The 18,530-nt window shown below is 42.9% G+C and overlaps 1 protein-coding gene across 6 annotated transcripts in view; it reads right to left on the bottom strand.

Moving 5' to 3' along the window:
- The window catches only part of POT1 (protection of telomeres 1), a 161,269-nt gene that overhangs the window by 72,274 nt on the left and 70,465 nt on the right, over nt 1-18,530 (bottom strand). Inside the window, exon 1 of one of the 6 annotated variants that reach the window (XM_032800963.2) lies at nt 16,241-16,415. The exons of the other annotated variants lie outside the window; for them this stretch is intronic. The gene's annotated coding sequence lies outside the window, so the exon portion shown is untranslated. Of the gene's footprint in view, nt 1-16,240; nt 16,416-18,530 lie in introns of those variants that run through there. 6 annotated transcript variants of the gene reach the window in all.

Here is an 18,530-nt window from a genome sequence, read left to right as displayed (position 1 = left end):
ACCAGGGAAAGTGTTAGCCACCAGCTGAGGGAGCCTAAGACACTCTGAGGAACCGTGACGACCATGTCTATGGCATCCCTGTGTGGGCGGTAAATGGAGGCCAGCCAGACTTGAAGGGGACAAAGGCGAAGTTTGCGTGTTTGGTCACGAAAGTGCACGCAGCCATATGGCTGAGGAGGCTGAGGCAGGCACGGGCCGAGGTCGTTGGAAGGTCTGAAGGCTTTCTATGGCGCGACTATTGTCCGAAACCGGGATAGCGGGAGGTAGGCTGTTGCGAGCGTGGAGTCTAGAACTGGCTCCAATGAATTCGATTCTTTGAGTGGGCACTAGAGTGGACTTGCCTATATTGACCATCAGCCCAATCGCTCGAAATAGGTCCATGACGATGGCAACATGTCTGGAGACCTGAGCCTCGGAGGTCCGCGGATAAGCCAGTCGTCTAGTTGGGGAAGACGCAGATGCGCCGACGAAGGAGAAAGGCGGCCACTCACAGCCATACACTTTCGTGAAGACGCGTGGGGCAGTGGAGAGGCCGAACGGGAGGACCGTAAATTGGGTAGTGTCGACGATGCAGCCATAAACCATAGGTACCGTCTGTGTGGAGGGTAAATGGAGATATGAAAGTATGCATCCTTCATGTCGAGAGCAGCAGCGTATCCAGTCTCCCGATGATCCAGGGATGGGATGATGGTCTCCAGGGACAACATGCGGAACTTTCAACTTCTTTAGGAAGGCGTTGAGACCGGGAGGTCCAGGATGGGTCGGAGACCTCCTTTTGTCTTGGGATTAAGAAGTATCGGGAGTAAAACCCTTGCCCCTGAACTCCTCCGGTACCTCCTCTATAGCTCCGATTTCGAGAGCGTGCGGATCTCCTGCCAGAAGGAGTTGCTCGTGAGAGGGGTCCCTGAAGAGGGAGGGGAGGGGGGTGGAGGGAGGGCAAAATAAACTGGGAAGTGGTATCCAAACTCCACTGCGTGAGGACCCAACGGTCTGAGGTCAAGTGGCCCACGCAGGGAGGAAGGAGGAAAGACGATTGGAAAACTGGAGAGGATTCCGGGGAAAGGACTGGTGCTTGCTCTCGGGCGTGCTACCTTCAAAAGTTTTGCTTTGGTCCGCTGATGTTTGGCGGACATTATTTTGGCCTCCTTGAGAACCCGACTTGCCGTCTGCGGTTCCGCGACACGCCTCCACTAAAGTCTTGTCGAGGCTGGGATGGGGGGTAAGGGTGCTGCGGTTGCTGGGCCCGGAAGGACCTGCGTTGGGTCTGCGGGGTATGCATCCCAAGGGAACGCATGATAATGCGATTGTCTTTGAGACTCTGGAGTCTAGGGTCGTTTTCTCGCGAGAAAAGGCCCTGGCCCTCGAACGGAAGGTCCTGAATAGTATGTTGCAGCTCGGGGGTAGACCGAGACCTGCAACCACGAATTCTCCGCATCGTAATCCCGGAGGCTACGGTTTCTAGCCGCCGAGTCAGCAGCGTCGAGAGAGGCTGTAGGGAAGTCCGAGCTACTTCTTCCTTCCTCTAGGAGGCTGTGAAATTCTGGACCCGGGAGTCCTGTGGGATCAGTTCAGTGAACTTACCATCGACTGCCAGGTGTTATAATTTGTACTGTTACTGAGGAGGGCTGCTGGTTAGCTACCCGCAGTTGAAGGCCCCGGCGGCAGTAGACCTTATGCCCAGCAGATCCATCTCGTTCTAGCCTCCCACGATTTTGGGGCAGGGGCTTGTTGGCCATGGCGCTCTCTCTCATTTACAGATTGCACGACCAGAGAGCACGGAGGAGGATGGGTATAGAGATATTCATTACCCTTTAGAGGGTACCATATATTTCTTTCCACGCCTCTGGCCGTAGGAGGGATAGATGCTGGAGACTGCCAAAAGTGTCTGCTTTGCTTGGATGAGATCGATTTTAAATAAATGGCAGAGCCACGCGAGTCGGGGCATCTGCGGATCAATATGTCGACTGGGTCCTCCACCTCCGGAACCTCCTCCACCTGCAGGTTGATATTTAAAGCAACTCGCCGGAGAAGATCTTGGTGGGCTCGGAGGTCAATCGGGGGCGGGCCCGATGCTGTCGTACTGGCTACTGCCTCATCCGGCGAGGAGGACGATGACAGGCCCGGCACGAGTGGCTCGTGCTGGGGCTCCTGTTCCAGGGGAGCATCGGAGTCCGGGACGACCTGAGGGTCCTGCATCAAAGCCGAAACGACCGTATCTGCTGGAGGAGGACGGGCTAATAGTAGCCTCTGGTGCATGATGGTCTGATGGGGTGGACCGAGATGTAACTGTGGGTTCGCCCTGGGCCTGGTGATATGCCCAGGGTGTCCAGAATGACCACTGCAGAGCTTGTTCCGTGCTCTGGGCCTCCGGGAGGACACCCCTTTGTGGGTCCAAATCCCCACAGACAGCGCTGTCAGCGCGGGAAGACTCTGATGGGTGTCGTGATGGCCATGGTGGAGCCGAGAGTCTGTGAGAGGGACCCCTGTGAGCAGGGTACCGGACGTCGTGCCGCACCGGAGAATGGTACCGGGAGTCGTACCGGTGCCGAGAGGAAGACCGGGACCTGCGACCAGCGCGGTGCTGGGAGGTCGACCGGGATCGACAAGCTCAGTGGTAAGAGCGACTACGGCGGGAGCGGTGCCGGGAGCTGGACCACCGTGCGGAGTATCTGTCTGGAGATCGAGACCTGGAGCAGTGCCACGAGTACGACCGGTACCAAGAAGGGGATCGGTACTGGGACTGCGAGCGGTGCCTGGATCTGGACTGGGGATGAGATCGGGAACGGCGCCGGGATCTCGATCTCAAATGGTGCCTGCCGGCAGCTTCGGTGGAGGGTGGCCTGACCAGAGCAGGTTTTCCCACTGACGTAACAACCCGCACCAATAGTGCCGGGGGTTGAGGCAGGGTGGGCTCTGTTAGAGCAATAAGTTCCCTCGCCGTCGAGAAGGTCTCTGGTGTAGTGGGAACGAGAAGCTCAACCGAGGCACGTACCAGAGAGCTGTCGCGCATCGGACTCAACGGCTCTTGCATGGCCGGAATCAACGGTGCCGATACCGCCGGTGCCGCGGCAGGTGTTGGTGCCAGGCGACTCGGCTGTGGTTGGTGCTCAGACCGCGGTGTCCTGACGGCGCCGGCGCTCTCCGGTGCCGATGAAGCACTTCTCCCCGGCATGGGCTGCGCGGCACTCGGTGCCGAGGCTGGAGGAATGAGGGCCGTCTCCATTAGGAGCTGTTTTAAACGAGAGTCTCGCTCCTTTTTTATCCGCGGTTTGAATGATTTACAAATGCGGCACTTATCAGTCAGATGAGATTCCCCCAGGCACTTCAGGCAGCGGTCGTGGGCATCTTCCGTTGGCATCGGCCGGCGGCAGGCCAAGCACTGCTTGAAGCCCGGTGAGCCAGGCATGGGCCCGGGCCCCGGGAGAGGGGAAGGGGCTAGTCCCCAACCCTCTAAACTATATACACTAAGTACGTTAACAAACTAATAAGGAATAAAGTACAACTATATAACTATATACACAGAAAGTACGAGAACAGGTGAAGAGCTAGGTAAGTGGAGAAAGGCTAAGCCGCGCTCCACTGTTCCAACGACTGACACGGGCGGTAAAAAGGAACTGAGGAGCGGACGGGTCAGCAGGGGTATATATTCGGTGCTGTAGCGGCACCACGCCAGGGGGCACCCAGCCGACCTGCCGGCTGTTGCTAGGGTAAAAATCTTCCGACGAACATGCACGCAGTGCGCGCACACCTAATTGGAATGGATATGGGCAAGCACTCGAAGAACTTTAGTTGCCATTTATACTGAGTGTGCCATTTACAGTGGGGCTGAAAATGTTTGCTGGAGAAGTGCACTGAAACATTTTATGCTTCAGACTTGAAGGCACCAAGAGTTTTTTGGTTAATTTGTGCTGCCAAGTATTGTGTAAAGTAAGGTCATGTCTACACTTGGAGTGCTTTACTGGTATAAATGTAACAGCATACTGTAATGGCAAAGCAGTCTTAGCTGGATACAGCTTATGCCTGTAAAACTATGCTTTTACTGGTGTAACTTATTACACATCCCTTTCCCTGCAATAGCGTGAGACAAGCTATGGCAGTAAAAGCACAGTTTTGCTGATATAATTGTGTCTGCAATAGGGGCTTTTGTGAGCACAGCTGTGTTGGTCACAAATTACATCTCATCACATCCCTGACTGACACAGCTACGCCTGCGGAGTCTGTAGTATAGTCATGACCAAAGCAAAAGGTAAAAATCAGCAGTTCTGAATTGCCTGAGATGCAGAAAGCCAATCTAATTTTTACTCAAGTTCTTGCTTTTGCAAAATCTCACTTTCATATACAATGTAAAATGTTGTTATATTGGTAAAGTGCTACCTTGAGGAGTAAAAAGTTCAGATTTACAGGCTGGGCATAGAAATCTTTCCCCTTTTGCCTACATCTCAGCACCTTTGGTATGGTCTCCTCTCAGAAACCATGCTAAAGGGGAAGGGTTAACTCTGCCCACTCAGTTTTCTTTTGTGTACTGGTGGCAACCATACCTAGACTCCTGAGCTCAATGAGAAATGGCTGCAGTACTTAAGATGTGAAGATTTATATAATCCCCTTGGAGCCCCTACTCAGAAGTTAAGAAACACTGCATACACCATCAGAAAGTTGTCTAGGTTATTTAATTGCAATTAATCACGCTGTTGAACAATAACAGAATATCATTTATCTAAATATGTGTGGATGTTTTCTACATTTTCAAATATATTGATTTCAATTACAACACAATACAAGGTGTACAATGCTCACTGTATATTTATTTTTGCTTACAAATATTTGCACTGTAGAAAACAAAAGAAATAGTATTTTTAAATTCACCTAATCTCTTTATCATTAAAGTTGAACTTACGAATGTAGAATTATGTACAAAAAAACCTGCATTCAACAATAAAACAATGTAGAAGTCCAATCAGTCCTACTTCTTGTTCGGCCAATCGCTCAGACAAACAAGTTTCTTTACATTTGCAGGAGATAATGCTGCCTGCTTCTTCTTTACAATGTCACCTGAAAGTGAGAACAGGTATTTGCATAGCACTGTTGTAGCCAGCATCACAAGATATTTATGTGCCAGATGTACTAAAGATTCATATGTCCCTTCATGCTTCAACCACTGTTCCAGAGGACATGCGTCCATGCTGTGACGGGTTCTATTCGATAACAATCCAAAGCAGTGCGGACCAACATGTTCATTTCATCATCTGAGTCAGATGCCACCAGCAGAAGGTTGTTGTTGTTTTTTTTGGTGGTTTGGGTTCTGTAATTTCCACATTGGAGTGTTGCTCTTTTGGGACTTCTGAAAGCATGCTCCACACCTCATCCCTCTCAGATTTTGGAAGGCACTTCAAATTCTTAAATCTTGGTCGAGTGCTGCACCTAGCTTTAGAAAATTCACATTGGTATCTTCTTTGCATTTTGTCAAATTTACAGTGAAAGAGTTCTTAAAATGAACATGTGCTGGGTGATCCTCCGAGACTGCTATAACATGAAATATATGTCAGAATGCGGGTAAAACATAGCAGGAGACATACAATTCTTCCCCAAGGAGTTCAGTCACCAATTTAAAACACTTTTTTTTAACGAGCGTCATCAGCATGGAAGCATGTCCTCTGGAACAATGGCCAAGGCATGAAGAGACATATGAATCTTTAGTGCATCTGACATGTAAATATCTTGCAATGCCAGCTACAATAGTGCCATGTGAATGCCTGTTCTCACTTTCAGGTGACACTGAAATTAAGAAGTGGACAGCAATATCTCCCGTAAATGTAAACAAACTTGTTTCTCTTAGTGATTGGTTGAAGAAGAAGTAGGACTGAGTGAACTTCTAGGCTCTAAAGTTTTACATTGTTTTGTTGAGTGCAGTTATGTAAAAAGCAATAGCCTACATTTGTAAGTTGCACTTTCATGCTAAAGAGATTGCACTACAGTACTTGTATGAAGTGAACTGAAAAATACTATTTCTTTTATCATTTTACAGCACAAATATTTGTAATAAAAAATATTAAGTGAGCACTGTATACTTTGTATTCTGTGTTGTAACTGAAATTGATATATTTGAAGATGAAGAAAAGCATACAAAATATTTAATAAATTTAAATTAGTATTCTATTAACAGTGTGATTTTTTTAATCGCGATTAATTTTTGAGTTAATCATGATTAATCGACAGTCCTAATACACACACATGCACACACACACTTTCTCTTCCAAATAAAACAAATATACCAAAATACAAGATTCATCATAATACATAAAGTAAGTACAGAAGGTTAGGATAAAGGGAAGGGAAATGTGATATATGTGTTCAGGGTCTACATTAATCATCAACCTCTTAAAAAAAAAATCAATCCAGATTGCTTTGAATTTTTCAGGTATTCCCCTGCTGCAGAATGCCAGTCATTTGTTAGCTGCCAGGTCAGCCATATCACTGAGCCAGGCATCAATGTTTGGTGGGAACTGACTCCACCTTATTATCAGGAAACCTCCAGGTATCAGGAACATATCCAAGAACAAAACGTAAGGGGCAGGGCTCCAATTTAGCATCCAAATCTCAAATTAGTCAGACCAGAAATTCTTGATAGAGGGCACTCCCAAAAATATATGAGGCAATGCAGCACCAATGGAGTGTCACTTCCAACAGCGGTCAGCAGTTATGAGGCCCATTACAATTAGATTATGTGTGGACCAGTATATTCAAAAAATGTCTTTTGGTGAATAAGCAATAGTCTCAAGACTTCAGTTGCTTTTTTAACATTAGATACAATTGTATTACATTACAGAGATACTTGCGTATCCAAGTCTCTATTCCAAGCAACTCTCAAATTATCTATCTTTGGCAGAGTGTTTTGCACCAGAAAATGGTTAAAGGATACCACTGGCTAGTAAATCCAGGAAGCTTCCTCCAAAATAATAAAAATGTTACGGAGGTTCTGGAGCTTCCAATGCATCTAGTCTAATAATTTGCTCTGATATTATTGCCGCTTCAAAAGATTCTAAAGAACCCTTCGCTGTAATTTTTTTAGATGTCAAAAAAGCCTTTGACCACATAGCATGGGACAATCTTTTTGAAGTATTAGCAAAATTTAGATTTGGTAGCCAATTTGTTGCTTAGATTAAGTTTAGATACTCTAACCTGACTTCCAGGGTAGTTACCAACAATATTATGTTTGCCCTATTTGCATTACAGGGAGGAATAAGGCAGGCCTGCCCTTTTCCTCCTCTTCTCTTTGATTTAGCTTTAAAATCTTTAGACACTGCCATCCAAGCAAATCAACATATTCATGGTATCAGAGGAGGCCAAATGGAGCACCAAAATTATGCTCTATATGGATGATGCAGAGACAGTCCACTAAAAAGTTATCCTGGGCATCTTTACTGATTTCCTCTTCAGTTAAACACAGTATTAAAAAACTGCTGCAATTGTTTATTAATATCTGATTGTGTTGTATATAATTTGTAAATATTATAACAAATAGCAGTTATTTATTTCTATTAGCCTTTAGCTTAAGTCTTGCCATTTCTCTCACCAAATTCTCAATAGTTTTGTTTGAAACAGAATAAAGGAAACAACATTTTGGGAGAGAAATTTGTTTGATTTCATATCTTAGATTGACAAGGTTTTCTTAGTTTCTTTGGAGGGAAGAGACAGAAGCACTGTCTACACTCAAGGTTTTGATTTCCTTCATAAGGGTATCGATTCTATGTTCTCTCCATTTCTTTTTAAAGGTGACATATGAGATATGGCCTCTGATGAAGGCTTTAAAGGAATCCCAAAACATGGCAGTGATGAAGCGGAGAGTGGAATCATTTAAAAAATATAATAAAATAAGAAGAGTTAACAAATGATGTATCAAACAAAAGAAAGGTATTTAATCTCCACATCTTAGTTGGGGGTGTATATCATTGGGGCCTAAACAGCTCACCTAGCATGGTGAGATATAGCAATAGTATCAATGCCACGATCTGTGACAGTGTCACAAGACTAAATAAATTCTAAGAAAGTCAAATCTTGAACATGTTGAAAGAGCTGCAGAAAGAAAACAAAAACTACAGTCTCTGACTGTAAGATTCCCCTTATCTCCACCCATCTTGTAAGTCTAAATAAGCCACATACATATGAAGTAGCTGATAAGTATTAGCGCTTTTATGCAGAGATGGAGATGATTTATCAAGGACTGGATCTAGAGTTTTGTTAAAGTCTCCAGCTATCATTGTTGGCTATCCCTCAATACAAGGATTATGTCTGCTGGGGGAAAAGTCATTGATGAGACTTAAGATGGCTGATGAGTCCAATCTGTGCTCTATAGGTTTTTCCACATGTTTGTCAGGTGTTGGCTTGGAGAGTGCACAACTGCTGACTGAGAGGCTGTACACTCTTCTTCCTTCTCTGCCATTTCTCAGCTTCTTGAACAAGGTGATTCTCTTCAGAATGGGTTGAGGCTTGATGTGTGATGCAAAGCCACTGAAGTCTATTGCCAGCCAGCTCTTCCCAATTCATGGGGTCAATGCCAATTCTTAAGATATACTTCAGGGTGTCCTTGTAGCTTTTCCTCTGTCTCCCATGGGTCCTCTTACCATGACTAAGTTGAGAAAAGAGGACTTGCTTCAGAAGACGAGCATCAGCCATCGCCACACAATGACCAGCCCAGTGAAGTTGATGTTTTATAATCTTCACCTCAATAGTGGTGGTGTTAGCTGCAGAGAGAACGCTGGCATTGGTACGGTAATTTTACCATCTGATATGACAACACTGTTGGTACCACTCCAGACACTTAAGATGCCTTTGGTATGTCATCCATGTCACGTCTTCATAAAAAAGAATAGGATTGACTAGTGTATTACAGACCAGGATCTTCGTTTCCATCTGCAGATTTCTGTCCCTAAAGACATGATGAAGCAATTTTCCAAAGGATGTGCTGGCACAACGGATCCTATATTTGATCTCCACATCAAGATTGGCTATTTGGGACAGGTGGCTCTCAAGGTAAGGGAAATGCTCAACATTTTCCAGGAGTTCACCACTGATGACAATTTGTGAGAGAATGGGGGCAGCTTGTGCTGGGACAAGATGGTGGAACACCTTAGTCTTCACAATATTGAGGGAAAGTTCCAGGCTATGATTGGCACCCACAACAAGATCTAGGGTGGATTGCAAGTCAGACTTGGTGTGCACAAGGATAGCACAGTCAGCATACTGAAGGTAGATAATAACGGTCCTGGTGACAATTTTAGAATGAAGATGCTGCAGGTTTAAGAGCTGGCCATCCATGCGATACTCAATCCCAGTTCCAGAAGAAAGGTGATCACGAGTAAGAATCAAGATCATGGCAAGATAGATGGAAAAAGGGTTTTGGGCAATAGTACAGTCCTGCTTAACACCAGTACGGATGGTGAATGGGTCTGTCTCCAATTCATTACAGAGGATGGTGACGGTCAACCCATCATGAAGCAGCCTGTGAACTCAAATGAACTTTGATGAACATGTGAACCTAAACAGCACCTTCCATAACGCTTCACAATTGATGGAATCAAAGGCCTTAGATAGGTCAATAAAAAGCCATAAACAATGGCTGGTACTCTTCTCTACAATTCTCTTGGAGCTGTTGTGCAACAAAAATCACATCGCTGGTGCCCTGAGATGTTCTGAAAACACATTAGGATTTCAGAAGGATGTCTTTTAGCAAGAGGGAGGAGATGGTTCAAAAGGATGTGAGCATATAACAACTCCAGCTATAACAGGCTGATGGCTCATGCCATTTATACTCAGAAAAATTAGGAAAAAAATTGGTATCACACTGATTTGGCCTGCAAAGTTGACTATCAATTGCCAGTTTCAGCCTTGAGGACAGTAAATCTGCCTTCACTGTCAAACTTTGCGCTCAAAATATTAACATTCAGTTTTTTTATGTATTAGTATAGCAACACCTTTCGCTTTAGAATTAAAGTAACTAGAAATTGAGAGGACTACCCAATCTCTATTCAGTTTAGAAGCTTCAAGGTCTGTCAGGTGAATAGGAATGTCAACATTCCTTATTTTTTAAGCACCAGGTATATTTTTTTCTTTTAATAGGGTTATTAAAGCCCTTTATATTCCAGGAGACATTTAATTATTAGAGCCATCGTTATTAATATATAATGGACAACATACGCTTAGGGAACAAGTGACAAATTGCACATTTTCCTGAGCAGCATACAGTTCTTGCATATCTAAGTAGCAAAAGTTATCATCCAGATATAGGGTGTCATATCCTCGTATATATTCTACAGAAGCGGGAAGGGAATTCTCAGCATGGAAGGGAAAGAGGAGAAGGGCAGAAAGAGGAATTAAATACATGAAAAAACAAAAAACAGAAAAGATAGTGGAGCGAGAAATACACAGTAGCAGCATACAATCAAAAAGAAGAATCTATTTAAACAATCCAAAAAACCACTTGACATTCAGGAGGCATCGCTGGCTCTGTTAAAACTTGGACACCCTCTCAGCCTCTGGGACCCCAAACACCACAACTACAGTAATCACCTATTACCAACAGAATTGTGAGGACGCACCATCTAATGAAGCAGTGATTTTGAAAATATAATTACTAATCAGATTGATTTTACATATTGAAGCTCCTTTCCCAATAGGAAGTAAATTGATAACCCTTTAACCGCAATATGAGAGAGAAAAAAAAAAGAAAAGGAACTAATGTCAATATCAATATCACCTAGTGCCTATCCACTTGTTTAGATGAGCCATATCAGATCTCAGAGAGCAAAACCAATTCCATGTGGTTAGATCACTCCAAAGACATCTCCTTTTACAAGGGAGGAGGTGGCAGATTTGAGAGGTATTTTTCTGCCTCCTGAGGGAAACTGAATGATACTATCTTGTCACCATTCTTAGTATGAAGTGTTTAATAAATACTTCAAGTCCATCTTCCTGGGCAATTGTTTTGCTTGGTTAACAGCTGCCATCCTTGCACCCACATCACAGGCATAATCTTGAAAGAGCAGTATTTTAATTTCTGGTTCTTGCCATAACAGCTCCTTCTCCACTCCCAACCCATCTGGATTTCTGCAATATAAGCTCCTTAGTGGTAAGGAGATTTCATGAACTTCACAATCAATGTTCTAGGCCAACATCCTAGAACTGGCTTGGGGCCCACTCTATATCAAAACAAAAATCTGCAAGCAGATTGAACAACTTAGCAGTTTAGAGACAAATTCAAAAGATTTACCTTTCTCTATTCACACAGGGACACCCAATTCTAATGTTACATCATCTAGATCAGGGTGTCTCAAACTTCATTACACTGCAACCTCCTTCTGACAACAAAAAACTTACTTTACTGACTCCAGGAGTGGGAACCAAAGCCTGAGCCCACCATCTTGGGCAGGGGGCCAAAGCCAAAGCTTGAGCCCCACTGCCCTGGGACAAAGCCGAAGCTGATGCCCTTCGGCTTGGGCCTTAGGTGGTGGGACTTGGGCCCCGGGTGGTGGGGCTCAGACTTTGGCCCCAGGCCCCAGCAAGTCTAAGCCAGCCCTGGCGACTCCATTAAAATGGGCTCACAACCCACTTTGGAGAATTGCTGATTTAGATCAATTAGCTTGGTCTTTCTTTTGGTTTTGATATCATTACAGTTCTTTATAAACTGTAACCTGTTCCCTTTGAGATCATCTTCCACTTTAGAAATTCTGTGTTTAGCTTCACCCATCTGTCTGGATAGAGCTTGTAGCACACTCTGAATCTCAGTCATGGTGATCTGTAGAATGTAGACTGTACATTTAATGTTAACAGTGTCTGCAGCCACCTGTTGTAGTCCAGCCATCAGTTGCATTCCCATCAGGCTCAGGCACCATTTTCAGGGGGGTGGGAAGGCAGATCTCCTCTGTTTTTTCAGTGCTTTCAGAGTCAAAGAGGAAGACGCAGAGCTAGAGAGTATCTTGGGGGTTTCAGTAGCTGAGCACAATATTTCTCAGGGTTGGATAGTAAATTTTAGGGGACAATGTTTGGGGATTTCCAATGGCCTGCAACAGAGTTCAAGCAACCTACATCCAACTCGGTTTCAACCCTGCTGTCCCAAGTTGTTTAGTTGCTTCAGAAAGTAGTGTATAAACAGAATGTACCAGGTATCAATTCATATCTCAAGAAGCTAAATTATGAAAGCAATGAATAATCTAGTTTAAGAATTATACTTCTAATTGCTACTAGAACAAACAGTAAGAACAGAATGCATACACCAGAAACATGAAAATGCTACGCATCTGCCTTGTTTGAGTGACAACATAAATGTCCTCAGGTTCTGTAATGACTACGTGAAATAGCAGGAGAGTTTATAAACACAGCTCACGGATTTAACTAATTACTATTACAGAGACCTTTTCAAGTCAGGCAAACAACATTCAATGTCAGTGCAGGAAATATGACCACCATCTATTTTAGAGCAATGTTAGCTTCAGTCATACTTCATATGGCAACCAAGAAACTACACAGGCCATGCCAGTTTAATCAAATTAATAATAATCAGTGCCACAAACTGGTACGCAAACAGAAAGGCAAAGCTATCATTTTGTCTAATATCACAGCAGCACCTACATCCTGTGGAATAAAAAAATATCCTATACTAATCCCAACAACAATACAAAAGTTAGTATAAACAATTTATAGCCAAAACGTGCTATTAGGGCTCAAGTCTGGGTTTATTTTTCCCAATAGAATAATTTACTTTAGCAGTAAGCAAATAGCGAAACACATATTTCTCCCCTTGGTTAGTGTCACTATGATCCCCAGAAAAGGCAAGACGAATGCAAAACCCAACTGTCTCAGTTTTAATTCTTCTCTGTTCAGTTCCTTAGGTCACCTCTCATAACTTGGTTTTAGAGCTAATCCTCAGTAAACATTTTATAAAGCAATAGAAGCACAAATAAACTCCTTAGAGAAATCAAAGACATTATCAATCCACTATGACATCATCATCATATTAAGACTGTGAAGATCTAGAAGGAAACAAAAAGGATGTCACGTTCCATAATTAGATGAAGATGGCACATGGGTCACAGAAGCATGAAGAGCATTAATCAGACTTCTTAGATTTATTCTTCTGATGAATACATACATATGACTGTTTTGGATCCATTTAAAAAGATCTTTCTTTTGCAAAACCCTAAATGAATAGGGGCAGATCAGAGAAGCGCTGATAGGAGAGATCACATAGGCAATTTAAAGAGCAAAAACCCCACATCTTCCTATTTCTAATACAAATATAAATAATTGATACAACATTTATATAAACATAACTGATTTTTCAATATTCTGGCACAGATTATACAATTCTCAATTCTAACATACTAGATGCCTTCATAACTGGTTCTACATCATTACTGAAGATTCTTTTGCCTATTCCTATCAGCAAGAATTGGTATACTAGACCAGATCACAGGTCCATCCAGTCAACTATCCTATCTCTAAATAGGACAGAGGAAGGGGAAGGAAACCTCACAGATTAGTGGTTGGCCTTTAGTAGGAATATTTATATTCCTAAAATATTTATTTATCCTGACTAGTGTACCTGTGGATGTTCTCATCTTACATTTTTGATACCTTCTTGGCCTCAATTATATCTTGTTGGAATGAGCACTACACTTCAACTCATTTATTAGCATAAATGAGTTGTATTCAAAATGACATTCAAAATCCATAGTTTTATCCTGCTTGTGAAGCTACCACCAGGAAAGTTTGATAAGATTTGATGTTATCCATCATAAAAATATTGTATCACACGTGGCAGAGCTCTGACCTTGCTCCCGTGGGTCCTGAACTTCTAGGCAGTTTATGCTAGCCTCAGTGGCTCACTGTGACACTCCACGTAGCCCTGCTCTCTCTAGGGTCATGGTTACAGTCTACTGAGCCCTTTTCACCATAGGCCTGCAAGGAGGTTGGTGAGAGAACTCCCACAGTCTCTGTTGTCCCTGGGAGCTTATTTCAGAACAGTTTAGCCTCCTGTCCTGACAGGGGCCTGACTTCCCCTCCCAGGAGATGTTCCTATAGTGGTGGGTTGGGGGGAACCATTAGGGTCCAGCCAGGGACCCTAATGGTAGCAGCTGTTGGCAGCCAACCTTTCACTGCCAGAGTTGCTACATTTCCCTGGGCCACTTCCCCACAGGTCTCCTGCTTCTCCCTTCTTCACCCTTACTTTAGAGCTCCCTTAACAATGGTCTGAGGGTGTCTTCATTAACCAGCCCTTCAGCTGCACTTCCTCTCCTCTGGCTCCCCTCTGCCTGACTGGAGTGAGCCCTTTTTATAGTACCAGCAGGAACTTAATTAGAGTCAGGTCGTCACATTAACTGAATGGCCTCACCTGACTCTTTGCAGGTTAATTAGAATCAGGTGTTCTCATTAGCCTGGAGCAGCCCCTGCTCTGGTCAGTCAGGGAACAGAAAACTGTTAATCCAGTGGCCAGTGTATCTGCCTTCTGCTATTCTGCTGCACCCAACTGGCCTGGGTCTATCACACATATTATCTCGCTTTCTATTACATTTCACAGGGATATTTGTGTGGTACTGTGAATACATAGGCCATTCTAGCCAGCTACATACATTCAGCCTCCTGTTAGGTGGAGCAACATAGCCAACCATAATATAGCAGACTGCAGCCAAAGGGGACTATGTGTCAAGGACAAAAGGAAATCTCCAGCTCTTATTAAAACAGCCATGGGAATTTTGTGCTAAAGAAATTGTGAACTAAGCATCCAAATCCTCTAGGCAGCTTTGAAAATCTCAGTGCTAATGTTCTCACAGAGCAGACAGATCCTCGGGTTTGTCAGGTTTCATCTAAAATACTCATACACAATTAATTGCACGGAATTCCATTTATCTGCCAAATTTATCTTACCAAGATTTGAAATTGTAGTTCCCAGAAGTATTTCCTTAGAGAGCAATTCTCTCAATATTTCAAATACAAGAATTACACCACCAGATTCTCCCACTTTAGGATAAGGGTCTAAGCACAAAAATATGTCACCCTCCTCTCCCCATCACCATTTCCTGTGAATCTAGCATAGTCTTAACAAGCTTAATTTTCTTACTGCTCAAAGTAACATAAAATATAGTATTGTCCAAGCCACACAGTCATGATTTAGAATTGACACTATTCATTCTAGACTCTTATTTTAAGTGATTAATAACTTCCCTTCCTAAATATGACCTTTGGTAGTGTCACTTCCATAGTAATTCTAATTAAAAATTAAGCTCTTCAAGAATGCAGTCCAGATTTCCATTAACTAAAAATCTTATCCTGTAAATCCTTTCTGAACTACATAAATGGGAAGCCACCAATCCAACTGAAATGTGCAAGTTGTTTTCTGTTGCTCGTGAAGGGCATTATACGTGTGATTGAGTTTGCTCATTTTCACAAGTATTAAAAAGAGACAAACTAAATTGTAATGCTGGATTTTATTTATTTGCTACTGCTGTTACAGGAAATACAAATGTCACTGCACAAGCAATTTTGTTTTAATCCAGCAAAGTCACGTTAGTATAAGACAGCCAATTTTGACTATTTTTTCCAATGAAGAGAAACTCAGTTTGTAAGATTACCAAACCAGAACTTTAAAAAAAATATATTAATGAACCTCAATAATTAAAGGATAATTTTCCTTTACCATACATGACAGATTCCTTTACCAGATTGTCAAGTGTCAGAGGGGTAGCCGTGTTAGTCTGGATCTGTAAAAGCAGCATCTGACAAAGTGGGTATTCACCCACGAAAGCTCGTGCTTCAATATGTCTGTTAGTCTATAAGGTGCCACAGGACTCTTTGCTGCTTTACCAGATTCTTAGCCACCATTAGGGAAAACCATTATAAAGTCAATATTTTTTATCTGACTGACTAAATCAAATATGCAAAAATTTGGTTTAGAAATATGATAGAACCTCAACGCAGGTAACTAGATTTGCAAGTAGAGTAGAAAGATTTTACATCTTTAGTAATATTTTACATAACTAGATATAAATCAAACTACAACAGATGAAAAATTAAACACACTGTTAGACATTAAAGGCAATCTTGACCAATTCACTTAATTTCCTTGGTATGAATAAGTGCAAATTGCCTCGGAGTTTTATTGTAAAAGAAAAACTGCTAGTAATACTAAGTTAAGTCTTTAATCAAAGTAGTCAAGAATATATAAATGTATATAATGTGCTAAAATACTTACACAGAATTCTTTCCTTTATTTGCACAATATGCGTTTTTAAGATCAACAGTATTTAAATTAGGAACTGAATTATGTGCTGTTTAAAAAAATAAATTCAAGTAATTGTCACCAGTGGCTAGTAGAATCAAATTATTGGTATAGTTGCTCCTAAACCAGGTGCATTAAGAAATCAATAGTTACCAGACAGCCAACAGCAATTTTCAGTGAACCCTACAATTTTATGATTGTTTTCCTAGCTGTATAATACTTAGGACCCTACAAAATTTATGGCCATGAAAAATGTGTCACAGACTGTGAAATCTCTTTCCCCCCCTTTAAATTTTGTCTTTTGTGTGCTTTTACCATATACTATACAGATTTCATGAGGGGGAGACCTGCATTTCACTAATTGGGTGTCCTGACCCAAAAAGGACTTTCGGGGGGGGGGGGGGGTCGCAATGTTCTTTTTTGGGGGAGGGTCATGGTATTGCCACTCTTACTTGTGCGCTGCCTTCAGGGCCAGGCAGCTGGAACGTGGCAGCTATTGGCCAAGTGCCCAGCTCTGAAGGCAGCATCCTGCCAGCAACAGCGCAGAAGTAAAGGTAGCAGTACTACAACACCCCCTACAATAACCTTGCAAACCCCCTTTGCCATAAAACTCCTTTTTGGGTCAGGACCCCTACAACTACAACACCATGAAATTTCAGATTTAAATAGCTAAAATCAGGAAATTTATGATTTTTAAATTTACTGAAATGGACTGTGAATTTGGTAGGGCCCTAATAATACTGTATAATTGCATTTCTAATGAGGTCTAATTTGAATCCTGTAAACAGCAGGTAAGGAAATTATTTTCCAGTAACTGGAGTTATCTTAAGGTACTATCCTCAGAGGAATAATACTGAGAAAATGTGTAATACTGAGAAAATAAACAGGACATAGGGAGCCAGCTAATCACTTCCAGAGTTCCAATATCCTCTGCAGCAACATCAAAGTAGATAAAGTGTGTCATGGAGGAGGGGTAAAGAAGAGAGATAAAAAGAAATACTACACTAGCACCATCAAAACCTCAGATTTCCTTTTGAACCGAAATACTGTGTTCAACAAGGAACAATACCTAGTTTCTACAAAAGCAGGGCAAGAAATAGCATAGCTGCAGTGTTTACTGCATTTGTGAAAGATCAAATTGAGATCTGATTTCCCTATTCTCAAATAAGCCAGCTCTCAGACTGCCTAGTTTTGAGACCTGCAGAACTGGAGGGATGTCTCAGTACAAAAAGGCACCGCAAAATGGACACTGTACAGTCTCTTTACCAAACAGATTTCTAACACTTAAGGAGTTAAACTGTTAGCTCAACAGCCTGCATTATGCTACCAACATGATGTATTAGAATCTGGAGTTAAAGTACAACAACTGCTCTAAAGTCTCTTGGACATCCAATAGTCTGTATTATTATGTGAAGGAACCTTAACCACTTCCAGTCAGGTTTCAGAACAGTGTAAGCACAGGCGGCACCAGCGCACCAAGCGCGTGCCTGAGTGGCAAGCCACGGAGGGTGGCCTGCCGGTCACCATGAGGGCGGCAGTCAGGCTGCCTTCGGTGGCATGCCTGTGGGAAGTCTGCTGGTCCCGCGGCTTCGGCGGCAATTCAGTGGCGGGTACGCCGAAGGTGCGGGACCAGCGGACCTCCCCTCCCGCAGGCATGCCGCCAAAAGCCGCCTGACTGCTGTGCTTGGGGTTGCAAAATACACAGAAAGAACAGGAGTACTTGTGGCACTTTAGAGACTAACAAATTTATTTGAACATAAGCTTTCGTGGCTACAGCCCACTTCATCAGATGCATATAGTGGAAAGTACAGTAGGAAGACATATATACACACACAGAACATGAAACAATGGGTGTTTTGTGACTAAAAGTCACAATATTACAACAAAAAAAACTTCAAAAACAGACTCCAACAAGAGACTGCTGAATTGGAATTAATTTGCAAAATGGATACCATTAAATTAGGCTTAAATAAAGACTGAGAGTGGATAGGTCATTACACAAAGTAAAACTATTTCCCCATGTTTGTTCCCTCCCCGCCCCACACACACACTGTTCCTCACAACTTGTTGTCAACTGGTGCAAATGGACCATTTTGATCATTTGATACCCACTACAGAAAGTTTCTCTCTCCTGCTCGGTAATAGCTCACCTTAACTGATCACTCTCCTATAGAATGGTGTATGGTAACACCACTGTTTCATGCTTCCTGTGTAAAGTGTGTATATATATACCTTCCTACTGTATTCTTATCTCTCTACTATT

The sequence above is a fragment of the Chelonoidis abingdonii genome, chromosome 1 (assembly GCF_003597395.2).
Source record: "Chelonoidis abingdonii isolate Lonesome George chromosome 1, CheloAbing_2.0, whole genome shotgun sequence".
Lineage (NCBI taxonomy): Eukaryota > Metazoa > Chordata > Testudines > Testudinidae > Chelonoidis > Chelonoidis abingdonii.
This window is presented reverse-complemented; position numbering and strand designations above follow the sequence as displayed.